The following is a 25395-nucleotide window of genomic DNA, read 5'->3' as shown; positions in this document are numbered from 1 at the left end:
TTCGTATATGTTAATATCAATCCTGGTATTTATGATGAGTTTATTCCACGTTTATTCAGTAGCATTGGCTAATCAATTACGGATTTAGGATTTCAGAAAAGGTGGCTAGCTGACTCAAAAAGGAGGCCCCTCATGGGGATGTTCAAGTAATCACATAATCACATTTTTTGTTGCAAAAATATAGTATAATCATTAAAGGGACAATTCTAAAGTATGATTTTTTTTCGTTTTTACAATTGTGTCAAATTAATTAATTCCCTTGCAAGAGACGGATAATGCATGTTCGATTATTAAAAGGAAAAGAATGTCAACATTGAAATTAAAACAAAGGTAAATCATTTGATTGTCTGGTTCGATCCACAAAAAAATCATTCTTCAACAGGTAAAAAAAATCTCAGTAATTAATCATCAAGTTAAAAAATTTTAGGAATACAAATTTATTTTTTTTTCAAAATTTTAAACAAGATCATCACACAATCAAAATTACAGTCCACGATTATCAAATAGTCAAACAGTTATGAAATGTGTTGTCCAGTAATCAAATAATCACTAAAAAACGACAAAGTAATCACATAATCAAAAATCCCATGAGGAGGCTCAAAAAGGCGGCCGCTCCAGTCAAGCTACAGTGATTTCTTATTAAAGCTACCAAAATTTTCTCCAACATTTAGGAAGAAAACTCATTTCGTTTATAAAGTTAGAGATCCTTTAAACAATTTTAGAAATATTTGAAAACCGCGGCTTATATTGACGTCAATGTAACATAGACGACAAAAGGAGGAACTGTTTGGCCAATCAAAAATGATCTTACATCACGTGAAATCGATACGGAAGAGAAGAATTCCGAGGTCAATCATATTTTCGCATTCTTCTGAGGTAGTTGTTTTTGGTTGCATGCCTTTAGCATAATAATGAGTTGACATTTCCAAACACCAAATATTTCACCTGACTGCATTCCCTACTTAAAATACCATCTATGTATCTCTTCACACCTTATTCCCCTCCTGCAGGCAAGCCGGTCAAGTGGCCTTCACCACTTGTTTTTTGCGAATATGTAAACACTACGGTCTATTCTCGAAATCTGTTTCATCACTAATTGGGTGGAAAAGAAACACTCATACTCTGAAAAGAAAATGTAAACATGTGACCGATAAGTCAAAATTTTAATTGACTAAAAATAAAATAACATCAAATTATGCATAATTTATCAAAAAAACAAATGGAAATATGAAGCTGGTTTTGCATGTTTGTTTCTCCTAGGCCTGCTTCGATTCATCCAAAAGCCAAACACGTTTTGGCTTGAGTAAGAAAACCGGTGCTAGTGAGCATGTGTGAAATTTTCAGAACTGGAAGTGAAAACTCTGTAGACATTAAAAAAAATTTGCGTCTCATGGATTTTTTTGTTATCGAGAATGCATAATGACGTCATAATTTTCAATGAAAAAGCACGCATATTACAAATTTACATGATGAAAGAAAACATATGATCTTTCCATAATTGGTTTTAAATTTACTTTTTATTGACCGTGACAATACACAACGCTATCAAGTCCAATCCAAAAAAAACAAACCTGCCACTTAGACAACTTCTTGTTTGGGTCAAGACTCAAGTCTAAGACTTACTTGCAAAAATTTAATTACATCAGTAATATCTTATGATGGTTCGAACATGTCTTTGGAAAAGCTTTACACATTATAATTGTTTTAACAGGGCCTCAGATAACTACAACTGGATGAAAAAGTTTTGTAATTTCGTTACTTATCCACATTGGAATAAAGATGATCAGCTATAGGTGTATGAACAACTTCATGTTCAAATATGTTACATAAAAAATTAAAGAACTTTCATCAGTTTATTTTCACTCTTTTTTCCTTTTTTAAACCTTGTCGTCCTGGGACTAAGTATTTTTAAAATCTCTTCTGCCTCAAAGTCCTGCATAAAAAAATTAAGTCACTATTAACACATTTATGAAACTGCATGGCAGAATCCTGCACATGTTCTGTGTAACTTAACAATCTACAAAATAAAAACATGTTTAAGATACTTAACCAGTACATGTATATTGTTTAATTATCTTAAACATGTTTTAATTTTTAGTTATGAAACTATGATATGTAAAATTATTTTGTATAAAAAGAAAAATTAAACTTTCTGACTATAAAACTTATTCCCCATTTCCATTCTCAATTTTGCTTAACCAATAGTGTCAAAGAGGCGACAAACTTACCAAGGAGCAGAAAACAGCCCAAGGCCACCAATACATGTAGGTCTTCAACAAAGCAAGAAAATCATGCACCCTGATGTAGGCTATAGCTGAACCCTTTAACAAAATGTGTAGATGATTGAAGATGGATGTCACACTAACCTCTGTAAAATATAAAATAAGTAAAAATTTTAAAACAATTAAGGATGTACTTAGGTGAGGTAAGGTGAAAATTAATAAATTAAGAAGTTAAAATTGATGCTATAAGCTGGTAAAGCATCAACTAAGGATAAAAATAAGTTAAAAATATTGACAGGTCATGGACCTCCTTTTCGAGATATTTGAGATTTAAAATATGGCGGGAAAAGGCTGACTCTGACTTTTACCTTATATTTGCATTGGTATTATTAGGTCTCAAAACAAAAGAAAGAAAATTAAGAATCTTCTTAAATTTTGGTAAATTACCTTTCGTGAGCTATTAAGTCTTATATGAAAAAAAAAATGGGTGTTATGGGGCAAAATATTTTACATTGTATTGTATGGAAAAACACCAAGGACTCCGAACATTTGACACAAATTCCAAAACCTCACCTAAGTACATCCTTAAGACAAACAAAGGCTTGAGGCTCATGACTTAAATGCGGTGGGGTCAAATATGTTTTGTGAGATCTCAACCTTCCCTTTAACTCTAGCCAATGGAGAATAAATAAACACACAGTAATATTCACGGTAAAACTAAATTATAAAGAAGTCTTGAGTCCAGTGTCAGGATTGGTAACAGAAGAAAACTTATGCAAATGACAATGATACATAAGTTATCATTCAGTCATTCAATGTCATTGCGCTTAATAGGACCATCTAGAAAACTAATTTCAAGTCACATTTACATGTAGACAGTAAAATATAAAAATTGCATGACTGATTATCGTCTATTACATTTTCATATACATACATCTACATGTACACAACCTGTTACAGGGTGAATTATATTTGTATGACAATCTTCAAATAATTTCTGACTACTTTCAGATTTTATGTATTGAATAGAATTAGCTGATAAAAAGATTTAAAGAAGATTTCAAGTTGTTATTTATATCTGGTAAGTAGTTAGTTGTTTATAGAAAAGAACCAGGAATAACTATTCCTATAGTATAATACATTTGTCCTTTTACCCTCAACTGAAAAATGTACAAATATTCAAACCTGAAAACTCTTAAATGGCCTAATTTATTTACAATCCAATGAACAAAAAACAAATATATGTTATCCAGCTACAAATGACAACCCCTGAATAAAGGCCTCTTACTGGGGACAGACACATACAGAATGTGGCGTGGTTAAACTCGTTTGAAGGTGCCAATTCTCCCCTAACCAGGGACAGCGGTGTAACAGTACACCATAATAACACTATAAAAATGAGTATACATTTTTGTACATGTACATTGCATGTACCGGTACATGTATACTACTACTTTTTATAATGATCTGAACAGTGAACATGGTGAAGTCGCTTTTGAACCATGTAATAAATGTTTTAACACATATAGATATTTTCATATGTGCTGAATATTAGAAAGTTCTTACATTTGTAGTATTGGGTTCCATCATTACTCAGAAAATAGGAATTTAATGTCATGTTCTCCTTGTCTGGAAAAGTCCTTAAAATTGATACAAGTTGAAAAACAAGATAAAAGTAAGAAATTTTGTTAAATTTAATATCTGTAGTCTGAAAAAAATTAAACTGGTTTCCAAAACCACAATGAAATATGTTTCTATTTGAATACTGAAATGCATTTAATAGATGTTATATACAGTCCGCCAAAAGTTAAGCACCACCTATTTTTATTGCATCAAATTTTTTTCAAATTTAAAAAATGAATGATTCCTTGAAAAAAGAAAACAATCATATAGCAATTTTGCTAATGTATACCATAAACAAACCACAAATATAATTTTGGTCACTTATGAAGGTTCAATGCATGTAGGTTTTTCATTCATAGAAATAGTGGAAATTACACTATTCAGATACGGAATTTAAGTTTCACTGTGACTTTATTTTTTTACAACAATTGATCACTCAATATCATTAAAATTTTCTACACATTATCTTTGGTATGTTCGGCAAATTTAATGTCAATATTTGAGTCAATAGCATGTGTAAAAACCTCTCTTCCGGTACAGTTTCATAACACAACGTATTATTCTCGGTACAAGCCTTCAAAACTTTAGTTGAGGTAATCTGTTGCATTAAACAACAAATGCCACTTTTAAATCGACAGAATATTGTAAAGGTGGATCTCTGCGATTGAGAATTCCGCCAATGGCATTTCAGACATGTTTGACAGTGTTTATGCATTGAGACATGGAAGGCCAAAAAATAGTGTAAATGGCTTGTTGCTCTTTGGACTTGGTATAAATCCTTGCCCTGTGTGGTCTAGCGATGTTGTCCATGTACATTGTACATGGGTCTTGTCAATGTTGACACAAGTGGGGGATTATTAAAATGAGGGACTACAAGGCCTAAATTAAAATATTGTTTGTTTCCCAAATCCCGAACCTGCCAAGCCAGGTGTGGGTAGGTAGGTAGGGAAATAATTTAATTTTTCCAAAAAGCTTGAACATTATCGGACAATCCAGCAAGCCTGAAAATCCAAAATGAATAAAATAATATTTGACTTAGTTTTGACAATAAAATTTTATGAGTAGCACCAATTTTGCAGGGTCGGTCGGGATTGGGGAAACAAACAATATTTTATTTTAGTCCCAATGTTTTAAGGCACCAAATCTCTGTATGTCTGTCCGTTTATGTTACCCTGCAGAATATGCATACCCAGCTTGTAACGGTATACATGTAAGAAGCAACCCCGTACTGGAACACCACCAGCACTGAATGCAGTCCTCGTGCAAACATTGTTTTGGTCATAGGCCGTTTTTTTCCCCGCGAAATTCGTATTATGGTGTCTACTGGCAGTAAAAGAAACTGACTCCCATCTGACCAATGAGTGTTTTGTCAGCTTCTTATGTTCAAGCATAGATAGTCATTATCCCATTTAAACCTAACGGTATAGTGCCTGCCTGTAAGTACAGGTATCTATACACCACGACTTGCTCTTCGGTTGCCTCTATGAAGTCAACGGACCAATGTACAACACTAAGATGACCACCTGGAGAAACCGTGTATTTGTAAACACGCAGATGACCACCTGGAGAAACCGTGAATTTGTAAACACGCAGATGACCTTTGATAAAAGGTTGCTTGACTAATTTATCGGAGTTCAATCTTTTTGGTCGGAATGGTTTTTTTTAGTGTATGTTAAAGATAATTCATAACACCATACATTAATATTTTTTTATCATTGCTTTATTGCAAGTTGGAAAATAAGCCTTTTGATAGGTAATTTATCATCGAACCATTGATGATGTGCTGGAGTTGTCACCCTTTGTATGTTGAATTTTAAGTTAAAAAATCAGGAAGAGTTCACACTTACATTAAAAATTAATTGATTACCAGTCTTTTATATTAAGTTATGTATATGATTTACTTCTTGTAGTTGTATTGGTTACTTTCAATTATCATTTATATTGGAAAAAGTGCATCATAAATGATCATATGATACAATGTAATTGACCTGTTTGATAGAACTTGTAAATTTTGGAGTTGATTTAGGTCATTGTGTACATGGTGTAGGTTGTATAGGGAAATATACATCTATTTCGAAATTTCATGGAGAAATTCAGAATAATTGTTTTGCTCTTATTGACATTGTGTGGCATCAGTTTGAGTCCAATACATAATTTTGGATAAGCCTGGGTTATCAGTGCTTTTTATTGCTATGACTTGCCTCCATGAATTTATATAAAATTTGAACATTAGGTTACTACTGTTGCCTCTATAGATTAATTAGCTTTGCATTGTTAGTGAGCTAGGATACCTGTTTAATCATTGCTTCTGATGTATTGCCTTGAATTAGATCATTGTTTACAAGGAAATAAGATTAAACTAGTTTCTTTTTTCATTGCTCTTTCAGTCTTCTAATCATAGATAGTGTCAACATTTGATTTAGTTTTGTTTTTAGATAACATTAAAAATACATAAGTTTGATTGAACAATCTTAATTTGTTATATTTTTTAAACAGTCAAATACATGTACATAGACTCTTTAATGTATTGGGGAATTCCCCTATAGCTATCCCCTGCAAATCTGTACAGCTATTCAAAGTATGTCTGTTTGCATTTTTATAAAGTTTACTTTAAATTAGGCAAAGTTACTAATAGCTGGACTAAAAGATTTATAACCTTTAAGTTCAAATGATGGTTTATTTGTTTTCAATATAAGAGTTGTCTAATATTTTCAAAAATATCAGAACTAAACTGAATATTTTAAGCAAAAGTTATCAGCAGCACAAAATCTTCAAACAAGTCATTATGATTGAACCATCAAAAGACTCCTTACAAGAGTTTTTGTCTCTACTCGCTAAAATGATACTTAGTCTTGCTATTCAGTTCCCTGCAATGTACATGGCAGTGTCAACAATATGTTTTAGTAGAATTTGAGAGGAACCACATTCAGTACAATCTTGGATGCAGGTGAAATAGCATTGGCACATCCAATGTCTATGGGCATGACTTAGCCTTGGGCGCAGGTGAAATAGCATTGGCACATCCAATGTCTATGGGCATGACGTAGCCTTGGGCACAGGTGAAATAGCATTAGCACATCCAATGTCTATGGGCATGACTTAGCCTTGGGCGCAGGTGAAATAGCATTGGCACATCCAATGTCTATGGGCATGACTTAGCCTTGGGCGCAGGTGAAATAGCATTGGCACATCCAACGTCTATGGGCATGACTTAGCCTTGGGCGCAGGTGAAATAGCATTGGCACATCCAATGTCTATGGGCATGACTTAGCCTTGGGCGCAGGTGAAATAGCATTGGCACATCCAATGTCTATGGGCATGACTTAGCCTTGGGCGCAGGTGAAATAGCATTGGCACATCCAATGTCTATGGGCATGACTTAGCCTTGGGCGCAGGTGAAATAGCATTGGCACATCCAATGTCTATGGGCATGACTTAGCCTTGGGCCTATGGTTTATTGACATGGATGTTTTACATAAGTTACCTGTCAAGGTATTGCCATTTTAATATCAATATTTGCACCTTATTATATGTATAATTCTATTCAAACTACATTCAGGCCAGACATTTCTCTGTGTCAACAGCTTATAAACCTCAAATCATCATTTTCAATCAAATAACATTTTTGCTAATTTAAAATGTATCTTCAAAATTTTAATTGATAGACAAAATCTAACAAAATTTATCAGCAAGACGAGACCTTATCCCAACAATTTTAAAACAACACATGTTAAAATATTCTTCATGTTCTTGTTGTATTCTGTTCAAAAAATGCAAGGTGATTATATTGATCAACACAGACTGCTTTGAGCCTTTTGTTGTGTATGGAATTTCAACTATATATGTATAAATGTATTCATTGCTATCATTTCCTCCACTTTAATAAAGATTCGATCTATCTGTTGCTATCTTTTACTCCACTTTAACCAGGATGCTATTCGTTGCTATCTTTTCCTCCACTTTAACCAGGATGCTATCTGTTGCTATGTTTTTCTCCACTTTGACAAGGATGCTATCCATTGCTATCTTTTCCTCCACCTTAACCAGGATGCCATCCATTATATTGCTATCTTTTCCTCCACTTTAACCAGGATGCTATCTGTTGCTATGTTTTCCTCCATTTTGACAAGGATGCTATCCATTGCTATCTTTTCTTCCACTTTAACCAGGATACTATCAATTGCTATCTTTTCCTCCACTTTAACCAGGATGCTATCCATTGCTATCTTTTACTCCACTGTAACCAGGATGCTATCCATTGCTATCTTTTCCTCCACTTTAACCAGGATGCTATCCATTGCTATCTTTTCCTCCACTTTAACCAGGATGCTATCCATTGCTATCTTTTCCTCCACTTTAACCAGGATGCTATTCATTGCTATCTTTTACTCCACTTTAACCAGGATGCTATCCATTGCTATCTTTTCCTACACTTTAACCAGGATGCTATCTGTTGCTACCTTTTCCTCCACTTTAACCAGGATGCTATCCATTGCTATCTTTTACTCCACTTTAACCATGATGCTATCTGTTGCTCTCTTTTCTCCACTTTAAACATGATGCTATCCATGGCTATCTTTTACTCCACTTTAACCATGATGCTATCCATTGCTATCTTTTCCTCCACTTTAACCAGGATGCTAATCGTTGCTATCTGTTCCTCCACTTTAACCAGGATGCTATCCATTGCTATCTTTTTCTCTACTTTATCCAGGATTCTATCCATTACTATCTTTTCTCCACTTTAACCATGATGCTATCCATTGCTATCTTTTTGTTAGAATGACTATGATACAATGTAATGTAAAAGACATATTTCATTGATGTGTGATTTTCATCATAATACTGTGAATGTTTTGACTCTCAGCCATTATGAACATTGTTGATAAATGTTTGATAACATTGGTCAGTTATTATTAAAAGTGGTCAATGATGATAGAACTTAGAAGTGACTCATTCTGTCACAGATTAATGATAAATGGCGGTACCTACTTAAAGGGTGTTTATTATTACCAATCATTTCTATGAAATAAGTTATAATTTTGCATTATTGGTAGCGTGACAAATAAGAAAATTGATAATTCCAGTCAAACAACAATGAACAGTGGTTTATATTATAGACTGGCTATATATGAATCATACAGATTTGCATGCATTTAAAAATTGTATCTATATTTCAATGTAGAATAATAAAAGCTTTGTTTTTTGGATTTTTAGAGGAATTTCTTTGCTTGTTTTAAAAATCAATATAAACCATAAAGTACTAATTTATGTTTCTGCAGAAATTTGTCTGCAATTTAGTTTAACATTTTATATTTTTAAAGGATTAATTGTCCAATTTTTATAAATAAATTTTATATGACAGTTTTTCATTAATTATTATGTAAATATAGACTGAACAAAAACTGTTACTTACATCAATCTGACAATAGAATAAAAGGTTAATTGACACTCCATCGAAATATTCTTTTCATATAAATCCTGCATAGAGGTTATGCGTTGTAAGTATAAATTGTTTTCTTTAAAAACAACTAATTTTGTATAAATTCTTATAATTTTTTATCATGTGAATTTGAGAAAAAAATATATTTCTTATTAATGCTTCGGTTCAATTAAGACTCTGCAAAGGTTGAATTAAAAACATAAGTCATTTGAATGATTTTCACAATTGAATCGTAAAGATTTTGTTAATAAATTAGCAACATTGTTATGCCTGGTCTTAGATGACAGATCGATGCATTATTATGCCATATTGTTTATCTGTCTGTATTATTTTTTGTTAGTTAGCACCATATGTTAGATTAAAATTTCTGTTCAAGGTAGTTTACATGTACATGTGTACCATGAATTTGTGGTCACATGAACTTTAAAAAAGTAAGTACATATGTTAATCATGATATTTACTTTTTAATTTATGCTGCATTAGGGTGTTGACCCTGATTTCCTAATTACTATATGCATGAAAATTTGCAAGTGTGAACCACTCAACTAGTCATGGTGTTGTTCAGACACAAATCTTTGTTTTACCCTTTCATATGCTTTTACCTTTTGGTCATCTTTGGTTTTCATGCTGTACTGGCCTCAAATATGGGAGGTTGTTTTTTATCTTTTGATGTTATGTGGCATCACACTTTTACATGTACTGGTTTACAGTTAATTACAACATTTGTTTGCCCTCTGCATTTCAAAGCATATATTTTTTTGAACTAAAATTATCATTGTTTTGATGTCATCTTACTTACAATTATATCTATCAGTCAAGTCATGTTGTCTTTTTTGTTGATGTCATCTTACTTATAATTATATCTATCAGTCAAGTCATGTTGATGTCATCTTACTTACAATTATATCTATCAGTCAAGTCATGTTGATGTCATCTTACTTAGAATTATATCTATCAGTCAAGTCATGTTGATGTCATCTTACTTACAATTATATCTATCAGTCAAGTCATGTTGATGTCATCTTACTTACAATTATATCTATCAGTCAAGTCATGTTGATGTCATCTTACTTAGAATTATATCTATCAGTCAAGTCATGTTGATGTCATCTTACTTACAATTATATCTATCAGTCAAGTCATGTTGATGTCATCTTACTTACAATTATATCTATCAGTCAAGTCATGTTGATGTCATCTTACTTAGAATTATATCTATCAGTCAAGTCATGTTGATGTCATCTTACTTACAATTATATCTATCAGTCAAGTCATGTTGATGTCATCTTACTTATAATTATATCTATCAGTCAAGTCATGTTGCATGATTGATGTTTCATTAATTTACACTGAATAAATAGATTTACCTCAAATATCTCTATCATTACAAATTGATAACTAATATAGTTTTGAGTTTAATACATATATACATGTACATACATATAGATACAAACAGACTCAGTGTTTTCATAGCAAGTTCAGGCTACTAAAAGTTATAATTCAGTTCTCACAATCATTACAAGTTGATGACTAATATAGTTTTGAGTTTAATACATATATACATGTACATACATATAGATACAAACAGACTCAGTGTTTTCATAGCAAGTTCAGGCTACTAAAAGTTATAATTCAGTTCTCACAATCATTACAAGTTGATGACTAATATAGTTTTGAGTTTAATACATATATACATGTACATACATATAGATACAAACAGACTCAGTGTTTTCATAGCAAGTTCAGGCTACTAAAAGTTATAATTCAGTTCTCACAATCATTACAAGTTGATGACTAATATAGTTTTGAGTTTAATACATATATACATGTACATACATATAGATACAAACAGACTCAGTGTTTTCATAGCAAGTTCAGGCTACTAAAAGTTATAATTCAGTTCTCACAATCATTACAAGTTGATGACTAATATAGTTTTGAGTTTAATACATATATACATGTACATACATATAGATACAAACAGACTCAAATTTTTCATAGCAAGTTCAGGCTACTAAAAGTTATAATTCAGTTCTCACAATCATTACAAGTTGATGACTAATATAGTTTTGAGTTTAATACATATGGCAGATTTTACAATAAGAAGGAATTATTGTTTTTTTGTATCCATCAAAAAAGCAATTGCTGAAACTGTGAAACAGACTGTGTAATGGAGTAATGCATTATGTTATTGAATAAAATGTGTCTTTCTGAGTAAATAAAAATAAAAATTACTCTGTGCTTGTGTTTTTTGTTAGAATTAGAGGGTTTTCAATTTCAAAATATTGGACATGGAATAGACATCATGACCTACTTTACTGACATCCAGCTTATTTGGAGTGGAATTTTGAAGTATTATTTATAAGTTGAGCCTTATCACATGGACTTATATTTTAATAAAAAGTCTTCTTTTGTGTTTTAATCATAACTTTAAGGCAGATTTTTATTGGTAAAGGCTAAAAAAGGTAATTTAATAATATTGTTGCTAACGTCACGTCTTTTCCGTCCATTGTGGTATGTCACGATCGCAATTTTCTTGTTGGTTCTCAGACAGGCAATTGTAGTTATTTTTATCCCGGGTTTTATAAATAATTGAAAATAGCAATCATATTAAATTTGGATGACGTAAAGGGGTCAAAGGACTTGAGGAATCAATATCATTGGCTGTTTTATTTTTTGCGAACGTTACTACTTGAGGTTTCCGTCCAAATCAGTGTCACGTGAGCAACATATATTTAGATCTGTAACTCTCCTGTATAGGAGTTACGATATCGCCCTTTGCAGAATTAGATTCGGAGTCAGTTCCTTCACATGATGGGGTAGCAAAGAAGGTTAGTTGTATGTAATATCGTTACAAGAGGACCTTAAATGTATTCCGTCCATCAAAAAGACGTTCGCAACAAAACGTAATGTCATGATAGTAGATGTTGCTAATGTTACTATTACGAATTGGTTTCATGTGTATTCATTTGATATAAAGTACACCTGCAAATGACATTCTGTATATTTAGAAATTCTAAACCAGACTGTACAATTTTATTACTTCAGGCATATATTAAACATCACTGTGTGCATACATTTGAACTTTTAAAGATGTTGTTGCTCATGTTACATGTCCAAATGTCGCTAACGTTACTTATTTTTGTCTCCGTCACGTTAGCAACATGAAAGTAGGAGACAGAACACAATACTGTAAAATCTGCCATATATACATGTACATACATATAGATACAAACAGACTCAGTGTTTTCATAGCAAGTTCAGGCTACTAAAAGTTATAATTCAGTTCTCACAATCATTACAAGTTGATGACTAATATAGTTTTGAGTTTAATACATGTACATGTAGATACAAATAGATACAAACAGACTCAGTGTTTTCATAGCAAGTTCAGGCTACTAAAAGTTATAATTCAGTTCTCACAATCATTACAAGTTGATGACTAATATAGTTTTGAGTTTAATACATATATACATGTACATACATATAGATACAAACAGACTCAGTGTTTTCATAGCAAGTTCAGGCTACTAAAAGTTATAATTCAGTTCTCACAATCATTACAAGTTGATGACTAATATAGTTTTGAGTTTAATACATATATACATGTACATACATATAGATACAAACAGACTCAGTGTTTTCATAGCAAGTTCAGGCTACTAAAAGTTATAATTCAGTTCTCACAATCATTACAAGTTGATGACTAATATAGTTTTGAGTTTAATACATATATACATGTACATACATATAGATACAAACAGACTCAGTGTTTTCATAGCAAGTTCAGGCTACTAAAAGTTATAATTCAGTTCTCACAATCATTACAAGTTGATGACTAATATAGTTTTGAGTTTAATACATATATACATGTACATACATATAGATACAAACAGACTCAGTGTTTTCATAGCAAGTTCAGGCTACTAAAAGTTATAATTCAGTTCTCACAATCATTACAAGTTGATGACTAATATAGTTTGAGTTTAATACATATATACATGTACATACATATAGATACAAACAGACTCAGTGTTTTCATAGCAAGTTCAGGCTACTAAAAGTTATAATTCAGTTCTCACAATCATTACAAGTTGATGACTAATATAGTTTTGAGTTTAATACATATATACATGTACATACATATAGATACAAACAGACTCAGTGTTTTCATAGCAAGTTCAGGCTACTAAAAGTTATAATTCAGTTCTCACAATCATTACAAGTTGATGACTAATATAGTTTGAGTTTAATACATATATACATGTACATACATATAGATACAAACAGACTCAGTGTTTTCATAGCAAGTTCAGGCTACTAAAAGTTATAATTCAGTTCTCACAATCATTACAAGTTGATGACTAATATAGTTTTGAGTTTAATACATATATACATGTACATACATATAGATACAAACAGACTCAGTGTTTTCATAGCAAGTTCAGGCTACTAAAAGTTATAATTCAGTTCTCACAATCATTACAAGTTGATGACTAATATAGTTTGAGTTTAATACATATATACATGTACATACATATAGATACAAACAGACTCAGTGTTTTCATAGCAAGTTCAGGCTACTAAAAGTTATAATTCAGTTCTCACAATCATTACAAGTTGATGACTAATATAGTTTTGAGTTTAATACATATATACATGTACATACATATAGATACAAACAGACTCAGTGTTTTCATAGCAAGTTCAGGCTACTAAAAGTTATAATTCAGTTCTCACAATCATTACAAGTTGATGACTAATATAGTTTGAGTTTAATACATATATACATGTACATACATATAGATACAAACAGACTCAGTGTTTTCATAGCAAGTTCAGGCTACTAAAAGTTATAATTCAGTTCTCACAATCATTACAAGTTGATGACTAATATAGTTTTGAGTTTAATACATATATACATGTACATACATATAGATACAAACAGACTCAGTGTTTTCATAGCAAGTTCAGGCTACTAAAAGTTATAATTCAGTTCTCACAATCATTACAAGTTGATGACTAATATAGTTTTGAGTTTAATACATATATACATGTACATACATATAGATACAAACAGACTCAGTGTTTTCATAGCAAGTTCAGGCTACTAAAAGTTATAATTCAGTTCTCACAATCATAACAAGTTGATGACTAATATAGTTTTGAGTTTAATACATATATACATGTACATACATATAGATACAAACAGACTCAGTGTTTTCATAGCAAGTTCAGGCTACTAAAAGTTATAATTCAGTTCTCACAATCATTACAAGTTGATGACTAATATAGTTTTGAGTTTAATACATTGTACATGTAGATACAAACAGACTCAGTGTTTTCATAGCAAGTTCAGGCTATCAGGCTACTTAAAGTTATAACTCAGTCCTCGAAATCATTATGCAAGTTTAGTCCGCTGACTAAATTTCTTTTAGCTTAAGGTATTAAGGTTAATGATTTATTATAAAATGATTTTTTATTAGCTTAAAATTTTCTGACATCTTACTTTAGGCACTGGATCCTAATGAATTTGTGTTATTTCCGTACAAATCTGTCTGTTATAATATTAGAAAATTAAATTGTAGAAAGAATTTGACCTATTGCTGGGCTGAGTAAGGGAACTCTACTTATAATATAACATAAAATCATACTGCCATTTTGTCAACAGTGATTTTACCAAAGTAAAATATCAAGATGCTGTTTGTAAAAAATTAAACCTAACTGTTCAAGCAGGCAATTTGAACTTGGGATTGGCTTGCTCCAGTCTCTCCTTGCTGCAGGCAAGTGGGAGATATTGTAGAAATAATGTATACATAAAAGTATATACTTATCTTAGAGACCATACACCTTATGAAGATAACTATAGATTATCGTTGGTCATCTCAACAAGATTGATTTTCTTGCTTGAGTCGGCACAGCGAAAATGAGAAAAGCAATCAAGTTGAGATGACCAATGATAATCTGTTTATTGCTATTTTACCTATATATGAAGACATTGTTGACAAGGGACATGTGCCCCCTTAGTTTCTAGCGTTAAATTTTCATATCACTCTACTTAGTATGCTTAGAAAAGAAATTATCAGCCAGTAAGATCAAAGAAAATTTCGTAAAATAACAATAAATGTATATATAACAGAGCATGAGATATCTTGAGATTGCAGTGAGGTCAAATCTTCTTGTTCTTGCTGAAATATAAGGCCTCACTGTAACTGAGATGAAGAACAGCAATATATTAAAGTGTAGTTCCTCTTGCTTTTTTACTCATCCCTACACATAAGGGGAGACAAGACATGGGCATACTGCTCCCAGCATCAGTACCTACAATGTGGTAAAGTTTGTAAATAGTTCAGTTGAAGGGGGACACCTAATGGTAAGTCAATGATATTTTGTTTCAGCATAAGCATATTTTTCAGCGAGATTATTTTGTCTAGGCACCTTCAATCATTATTTCATTGACTTCAAATGTTTTACATAGTTTTATACATGTTAAAGAATTGCCTATTTACATTTCGCTATGAAAAATAACTCACAGGCGAGTTATATATCTGTGTCAACAGTTAATGTGAAGTGATTTTGTTTCATGAACTTATACACATCCTTATTTTTCTACTACCATCAAAATTTGATGTTGTGATAGTTAAGTTGAACTTAACAAAATAAAGCCATTAGACTTATTGTTGACATTTATACAGAGGTCTATTCAATGATTCAGTTTGCCAATCTCCTGTCAAGAGAAAATGTTTACAGAACAAGTTAATAAAAAGTTTTGTCACATATATCCTAGAACTTATTGATTATCAGCTAGGCTAGTTAGGCCTAAAGGCTGATGAAGGTAAAATTGCTAAATGAACCTTCCACAAATCAATTTATAATCTAAGCTGCCCTGTGTGTTCTATTTGATGGCTTTCAATCTATATAAATGTTATTTTTACAGTCTTATAAGATACCTAACTAGTATTTAAAAGTTCAAAGCCAGTGTAGCTGTCTTGTTAATAAAAACTGAATTATTTAAAAGTTCATAGTCAGTCAGTGTAACTGTCTTGTTAATCAAAGTTGAATACAATTTAAAAAGAAATGACTCACTTGAAGGTGAGGGCCCTCATGGGGTTTTTGATTATGTGATTACTTGGCCGTTTTTTTAATGATTATTTGATTATTAAGCCAAATATTTCATGATTATTTGATTACCTAGGACTGTATTTTTAGTTTATGATTATTTGATTACTAAAGATAAGCAAATATTTAATGATTATGTGATTATATTGGCAAAAAAATGGTGATTATGTGATTACTAGGACCCCCCCCCCCCCCATGAGGGGCCTTGAAGGTGTAGTTTTAGTTTCAAGGTTTAGCCATATTGTTTTAGGCTTTATAAGGGTTTGATCATATGTATATAAACATGTATATATATTATGGAGGAAATGGGGTATTACTGTAAATATATGTAGATACTTGTATAATGTATCTTCTTTATACTTGCCTTTATTACTGTAAAATCTTGTTTACCTGCACAGAATTCTTTATCTTAGCATTTACTACAATAAAAAAAGTTATAATACTAAATTTTTATCCCCTTGTGTATTATGAACATTATTATTAACTGGCTATTTCTATATTGGCCCTGTTATAGAAATGAGGTTGGCTGTATTGGAACTTAGACTTGCAGAGTAGAGGGCCAAAACAGATCATCGAGGATCTATAACATGACGAATACAGAAACTGCCAGTTCATAATACTATTATTAAATGATATCAATTCTTCGATTGAAATGGTTCTCTAACTTTAGTTTGCCTCAACCAAGTGTTATGAAACTAATACATAAATGCTTTTTACCATAAAACACAGGTCAAGTTTGAATTTTGTTGGCATCAATTTCACTGTTCTAAAGTTATGCCCCTTTACAAATGAAACAAAATGCTGGAATTTTTGTTTCTGTTCTCTAACTTTAGTTTGTCCTAACAAAATCTTATGCAACTTATATATAATGCCCATTACCACAAAACACAGATCAAGTTTGAATTTTTGTAGCATCATTGTTACCGTTCTAGGGTTATGCCCCTTTACAAATGGAAAAATTGCTGGAATTTTTGTTTCCATTCTCTAAACTTTAGTTTGCCTCACCTAAATGTTATGAAACGTATACACACTGCTTAGTATAGCTACAAAACTCATATCGAGTTCAAATTTAGGTAGCATCACTTTTACAGTTCTTAATTTATGTCCTTGTAAAACGTTATATGCTAGCAGAGGCATCATTTAAATCATGGACACATTCCCCATTTATTTTATGTTATTTTAGGTTAAAATTATGAATTAAATGTATTTAATGCATACATATATCCAAAGTTAAGTAAGCTTAAGTGTAAGAAAATTGAAACCATTAATTAGACCATGGACCAATATGGCTTTTTCCATATTGTACCGGTCTGAAAAGCAATATTAACTCTTGATTTATATTGACAGTGAGTGCAATGTCATCAGTATTGTACATGCTGATTTATCCATATTAGGGCTGATTTGCTCAAACCATTTAATAACGTTGCATAATAAATGTATATTGGACTCTCGTGGATAGATGTCTGATTAGCAATCACACAACATCTCCTTATATTTATATATGTTATTAGACTTAAATATGATACCACAGGAGCAATAATAATATTAGAGCTATATTTGGCCCCAGAAATTACAGAAATTATGGAATTTCTAAAGTTCACAATGGTTATAACTGCAGACTGTTAATTAGAGGATTGCATATTGAATGTTAATTAATATTATCACTCGGATATTTTATTTGCATGGTTTATTTCTGTGAGAAATTAGAAAACTATTTAAGCACACGACCACAGACAAATTAAGTCATCGTAATCATTATAGACTTGATATTATGATAATTGATTTTACACAAATATGGTGTACATGTAATATGTATTACCTTTACTGGTTACCCAGTCTTGTGGTGACTACTTATTATCATGTTTATTAACATCCTTTATGTACATACAAATCCCAATATCAATTGTTCAGTTCACAATTACAAACGAAAGTGTAAAATGATATTGTTGTAAGCAGTTCAAATCTAACTTGATGTTCATTGCTTAGAAAGAGGTAATTAATTTTTTGTTTTATTTGATTTTGTTAAATGTTAGGCTAGATGATTTCCACACCTTTTTATGAATTTACAGAAAAAGTAATTGAACAAGTCATAAGTGGTAAAACTTTTCATGTAAGATTTAATTTAGGTTGTCCTTTAAGTTTCCAAACTCAATTTGAAAATGGACACCCTATGAAAGTAAGCCATTAATTATCTGATTGGTTTTCTCCTGTAAACAGTTTCTTTTGGTTGTAAAAGAATTTTTACTATATAAAGGCATTCTCTGATGCCATTTGATAATTGTCTCTTCAGATGAATATAAAACATCTTTAGAATTTAAAAATCTTTAAGAAATTTCTGCAGCCAATTCTGTTGATCCAGTCTATAATTTTAAAGGCATCAGCCGTGATAGACTTTATTATGTTTTTTTAGTCCCCTGCATTGACAAGCTGAAAAATCAGTGCTAATTAACTATTTTTTACAGGAATTATGCTCCTTCACACAGTACCTATACTTTTTGAGAGATGTGCATGGGGGGCAGGATTTTAACTCATACTTTGTTGTCCATGAACTTTTAAAAAAAAATTTCACTGAAACAACTGGACCAAATTTATCCCTACTTTGACACAATCATCATTATCGACTCAATATTGAGGTCACTGCCTTTTAATGAAGATTTTTACGATATATTTTTTTATGATTTGCCTGATATGATAAAAATGATGAGATAAATCATTAAAATGATCAACAAATTTTGCCCATATAGTTAGTAGATTTTCACTCTTTAATTGAATGGTTAACCTCAAATGAGGATTTTCTACCCTTTTCTGTGTTTTGAGCAAAAAAGTAAAAAAAGATAAAGAGAAAATAAATAAGTTAAATGATCAGCAATATCATAAGTAATATATTATAAATACAAAGTCAGTAGTTTTCCCTCAAACTTGTATAATGTAAGTTTAACAATGCAGTTTTAAATTGAAAAAAAAAGAAGTCCTGAAATGTTTGTGTCAGTAAGTTATCATTATGTAATTCTGGTTTTCTTAAGTTTTTCTTTTCCTGTTGTAATGTTCTTATAATGGACTACTTGGCCTTGCCATAATTCACCATGACATCAAGGTTATTATAAAAATCCATCTCTCAACTTGTTGTATGGTATATATATAAATGGAATATTTATAATAGTAATAGTATTACCATACATAATTTATAAACTATTTTTAGATTCAATATTTTAAATAAATTAACTAACAAATAGAATGTTGATTCGAATTACTCAATAAACAGATTTAAACGGGTTAGATCCGTAGAAGTGTTTTTATGTGAGGTAATGATAGTCGAGTGACATAAGAGAGGGTATTAGTCATTGTATAACTATGGTTAACCAGCAGGCCTTTGAGATTTGTACCACTATAGGGAAATGGACTATAAATGTAGAGTAAATGTCAGTTGGTGGATATCTGCTACTAGAATCAATATCATTACAATTGATTAAAACCTTTTATTTGATTTCCTTTCATTCTAACACTTTAACATTTATTTTTATTTATCCATATATCAAAAATTTATTGTTGAAATGGGATATGGGATAAATGTTGCAGGCTAGTTATCTTTTACTTAATTGAATGAATCTCATTATGTCTATAGTGATGCACCTTTGGCTACAGGTACAATACATGTGTATTTGCTTTTCTTTAATTATAGTTCAAAATGATGCAATAAAAACTTCTTACTATTATTTTAGCAGCATACTAGATAGTTTAGTACTCTGATTACTCTCATTTGAATTTATTTTTAGATTAATCTTACCAACATTTTAAGCAATGAAACATGATTGTTGGCCTTGTGGGTGTAAATTTGCTTTATATGGATACAAAAAGCTATTCAAAAGTCTGTTTTATTACTTGTCAGTAGGTCTTATTATTTACATGGATTGAAATTGTTTGATATAGGTCTACTTGTCTAAAAATGAAAACCAATAATGGTGCAATTAGGATTTTAAACAGTGTTTCATTCGATCAGTTTGTTTTTTTATACAATTGAGATGGGTTTTTCGTCACCTTCAGAGGACAATGGAAATATTATTTAATAACAGTACTGGAATTTGTTTTCTGATGGTTTGAATGTGACTTTTGGTTGCTATCATGTATACTCATTTCACCTTTTATTCATATTTCTGTATTGCCAACTTCTGGCCCTGTTATTAGGTACATGTATATATGTAAACAGTTTTTTTCTAATGAATACAACTTTTATCAGTTAAGTACAGTCAAAATAATGCATATGTAGAATTTTCATAGGGAATTATTGCTAAGATAGTTATGTAGTTTCCAAATATATAGAATTCATATTCTGTAAATTCAGAAATTTTTGTGATGTTTTATTTATTGAAAAAAAAATTGCGACATGATTGTTGTTGCAAAAAAAAACACCTTGTATTTAAAATTTGTATGCAATGCAAGAATTACTGGAATCGTCATACTTAATCTTGCATGTTTGTTGATTATTAACAATAGCAATAATAAATGCACACCCAAATTTCTGAGTTGGCAGTAGAGACAGTTATTTTTTTACCATTTTAAAAAGTCTAAAGTATAATAGCCTAATTCAAGAAAATTTTTGGTGTTTATTTTATTAGTTATGGTTAAACTGTGTTACAAGGAAGAGCATTGATAGAAAGACCAAAAGAGATGGTTCAATATTCCTCAGAAATATATGGTCATTTTATCATGATAGAGCTTATAATAGTGCATAATTGAAACTACTAACTAAATTGCTTATTTCAAAAGAAGAAGAGGTAAAAAAAAAAAACATGAAATATGACACTATCATAAACTTAATTCTGCTCTGCATTGAAGGAAAGACCATTCTCAATTTCTGTTTTTATTTTGGAGTCTGCAGTTTACTTCAGTTTTCTTCCTATACATAATGCCACCCCTTTCTTATCTTTTCAATGTAACTTACAATAATTGGCTTGTGGGTGTATTATATAAGACAATGTTTCACAATTTAGTCAGTATATATAGATTCAATACTATAGAAAAAATCTAAATTTTTCATCACTGAGGTGTCACAGTTTTTATGCCCCATTTATGGGCATAATGTTTTCTGGTCTGTACGTCCGCCCGTCTGTCCGTCCTTTCATATGTTCGTCTGTTCGTCCCACTTCAGGTTAAAGTTTTTGGTCGAGGTAGTTTTTGATTAAGTGGAAACTTAGTGTACATGTTCCCTATGATGTGATCAAATGCCAGATTAGAGAATTTCCCCCATTTTCACAGTCCACTGAACATTGAAAATGATAGTACGGATGGGGCATCTGTGTACTGGGGACACATTCTTTATATGGACAATATTTACAAAACTGATTATTGGCATACAAATTTGCATTAATAAATAATTGTGTTTTTAGAAAACACATTTTATACTAATATTATATATATGATGTCTATATATAAGTTTGATATTTGTACTGTCTAGTGTGAAGTACTAATTACAGTTGTGGTTAACCATATTCAGTACCATGCCTGAATGTTAAAGGTCACAGACTGCTACATGTAAATCATCTGGTAGTAGATAGTAGGTATCTTATAGACTAGTTGATATTATCCATTACTTCAAAATCAATTTTACAGATATTCTCGAGGCTTTATGTATCTGGCTGTTTACAAGCCATTTGTTTTGTTCACACTTAAATAACATTTAAGTAATTCAGTTTCCAAGATAAAATGTAAATTACAGGAGAAAAATCAATCTGCATATTGTGTTCTTTTCCTAATTATTCAGCAAAAAAGCGAAGTTTCTATTGATGATGATATTCTAGGCATGAAAATCTACCAAATAATGCCAGTGTATTGTTATTGGTAAAACTTCAGTTTTTTGCCTACAGTTTGTATTTAAATTAAGAGCATGATAATGAAGTTTGTCAATCAACAAGAATTAAAATGAGAGAGTCATGACATTTTATTCTTTATCACTCAACTTTTTTGTCCTGGAATGAAAGGATTGGTTTGTTAGAAAAAGAAAGCTACAATTAGTTGAAAGCTGGTCTTAAAATTTCTTGATTGAAAAACTAATTATGTAAAAGGTTGTGTCAAATCCTGTATTGATTTCATAGAAAGCAGATTATTAGAGTTGAAATGATTGAAGAAATTGAAAGACGTTCTCTTTGAAGTCTTTTTCTTTTTTGAACGAAAAATTTGAGGTTCATTATGAGAGCATTAGGATAACGTTTTATCTGTATTTTATAGTTTTATTGAAAGTTAATGATATGAGGAAGTCTGAACTCAAACTTATATTACAAATCTAACAAATCTTGAAATAGATTTAATTTCATAACAAATGGTATGTTATATGTGTTTTGTCTGACCTAATTGTACTACAAAAATAAGAAATAAGCTGCATTGCATGATTAGAAATAATTGGTATGGTATTTCTGGGCCAAAACTCAATAAGTTATTTAGATATATATGCACTTATTGTTGTTAGCCGCAAACAAAGTTGAACTCGGCTTACAATTCAATGGATTCCTCTGGATGCTCAGTCCAGTTGTCTACATGTTGTAAATTTAATGGTCAAAAGTTATCTCATTCACAATACCAAATCTCCTTATTTATGTAAATTTTTTAAATCCTTGAAATGCAATTCAAGAAACTAATGATCTTACATGTATATGTATGGCCCTTATGTTGGACGTGGGGTACCTCATAAAACCCAGAATGGAAATGGGGAATGTGTCCAAAGTGACAACAACCTGACCAAAGAGCAGAAACATTGTGCATAGATATTGTAATATGAATAATTTGTTAAGGCTAATATAGGAATCAATATTGGATTATGTATGGGATAGCCTCCACAAATATAGAAAATTGTATTGTTTTGAAGACTCTCTTAAATGTAAAAAATACACGCATGTTGAAAGTTAAACAATTGAATTTTACCGTAGGCCTTATTTTATAAAATCAAACCTTTGTCAGTAGTAGATACAACTTTTGTTTTTAACGTCTTCATAGTAGTCTATTATGATTCTTTCAAACTATAATATGGTGTAAACTCATTTAATGTATATAGCCTATTTATTAAAATTGTTGATGTAGAAATTTGTTTAGTTTTTGTGTTACAACCTCCAATCTTGTGGATAGACATTTAAATACCTTTAAAATTTGCCTGATATTAATTATTAATAACTGGTTTTGCAGGAACTTCTACTTTCACAGCTTCACTGTAATAAACTAGAGTTACCTCCCATTGAACATAATTTCTTTTTCTTTTTTAGGTAACAAGCTTGGGGAACTCAAAGGATTATCAAACTATTGCCATAAAGAGTAAGTAAATTATATAATAGAAATGTCGTGCTGTGATAATAAAAGTGCAGATATTAAATTGTAAATTATGGTAATAAAATGTTCTCCTACCATGATTTTATGTCATACATAATGCATTACATATTTTAGTTTGATGTTCTATCTTGTAGACATTTATGAATGTATAAGCATTTATTGATCATATCTTTTGTTCAATCAACTGATCAAGTGTTGATTGGGGCTTGAAAATCATTTGGAATGCTGCCCTCCATAATTGATTGGAAAGATGAAGTTAACTTTATAATGTGAACACTTTCTGAGTAACTTTTTTTTATAGATATATATAGATCTTTTACCATGTTAAGGAAATTTTAAAATCAAAAGAAATAAAACTTTTAAAAGTGAACTGAATTTATCGAGTTCTCTAGTCATAGAAAACAATAGGCCTTAGAATGGTGAATCCTTTTAGGATTATTGATATTTATAGACTTAACCTAAATTTCTATTGAGAGATTCCTTAATTACTGTATACTCGAGTGTAAAAACTATAAACTTCTTATAGATATTCATTTATATTGTCAAAGGAATGCTGATACTAGTAATGTTCTTAAGATTCACTGATCTCTAAAGCCTAAAAACTAGGCTCTATCTAAAGTGTTGTTTAGTGATTGATATATATAGCCCAAAATATCTAAAGTGTTCTTTAGTCATTGATATCTATAGCCCAAAATATCTAAAGTGTTGTTTAGTCATTGATATCTATAGACCAAAATATCTAAAGTGTTCTTTAGTCACTGATATCTATAGCCCAAAATATCTAAAGTGTTGTTTAGTCATTGATATCTATAGCCCAAAATATCTAAAGTGTTCTTTGGTCACTGATATCTATTACCGAAAAACTATGCTCTATTCTCAAGTGTTCTTTATTTCATGATATCCATAGCTTCAAAAATAAGTTCTACCTAGAGTGTTCATTAGAGTCAATGATATCTACAGCCTTAATCTATGCTCTAAATAGTGAGTTCCTTAGAGTCACTGATATCTATAGACTTAAAGTTATGCTCTATTTAGAGGGCTCATTAGAGTCACTGATATCTATGACCTAAACACTATGCCCTATCTAGAGGTTCCTTAGAGCCACTGATATCAATAGCCTAAACACTATGCCCTATCTAGAGTATTCCTTAAAGTCACTGATATCTATGGCCTAAAAACTATGCCCTTTCTAGAGGTTCCTTAGAGTCACTGATATCTATGGCCTCAAAACTATGTCCTATCTAGAGGTTCCTTAAAGTTACTGATATCTATGGCCTAAAAAGTATAGCCTATCTAGAGGGTTCCTTAAAGTCACTCTGACTACTACTAGTCACTGATATCTATGACCTAAAAACTGTGCTCTAAATAGAGGGTTCATTAGAGTCACTGATATCTATAGCCTCAAACCTATTCTGTATCTAGAGGGTTCCTTAAAGTCACTGACATATATATAACCTAAAACCTATTCTCTAACTAGAGGGTTCCTTAGAGTTACTGATATCTATAGCATAAAAACTACCCTATCTGGCTCCTTATAGTGAGTTATCTATAGCTTAAAAACTATACTCTATCTACAGGGTTCTTTAGAGTCAATAACAGGGGTCGAAATTAGTGCTGGTCCGGTTGTCCAAGACCAGTAGAATTTGTGTCGGACCAGTAGATTTTGTCAGCTGATGG

At 31.1% G+C, this 25395-nt stretch overlaps 1 protein-coding gene across 8 annotated transcripts in view; it reads left to right on the top strand.

Moving 5' to 3' along the window:
• The first annotated feature begins 797 nt into the window (after nt 1-797).
• LOC139491113 (plasma membrane calcium-transporting ATPase 2-like) overlaps nt 798-25395 on the top strand; it is a 113217-nt gene continuing 88619 nt past the window's right edge. For 4 of the 8 annotated variants that reach the window (XM_071278576.1, XM_071278488.1, XM_071278650.1 and 1 more), the window contains exons 1-3: nt 799-876; nt 3234-3303; nt 23655-23703. The gene's annotated coding sequence lies outside the window, so the exon portion shown is untranslated. Of the gene's footprint in view, nt 877-3233; nt 3304-18381; nt 18400-23654; nt 23704-25395 lie in introns of those variants that run through there. The other 4 variants (XM_071278561.1, XM_071278554.1, XM_071278507.1 and 1 more) reach the window with 3 other exon arrangements.

The sequence above is a fragment of the Mytilus edulis genome, chromosome 1, assembly GCF_963676685.1.
Source record: "Mytilus edulis chromosome 1, xbMytEdul2.2, whole genome shotgun sequence".
NCBI classification, from domain to species: Eukaryota; Metazoa; Mollusca; class Bivalvia; order Mytilida; family Mytilidae; genus Mytilus; species Mytilus edulis.
This window is presented reverse-complemented; position numbering and strand designations above follow the sequence as displayed.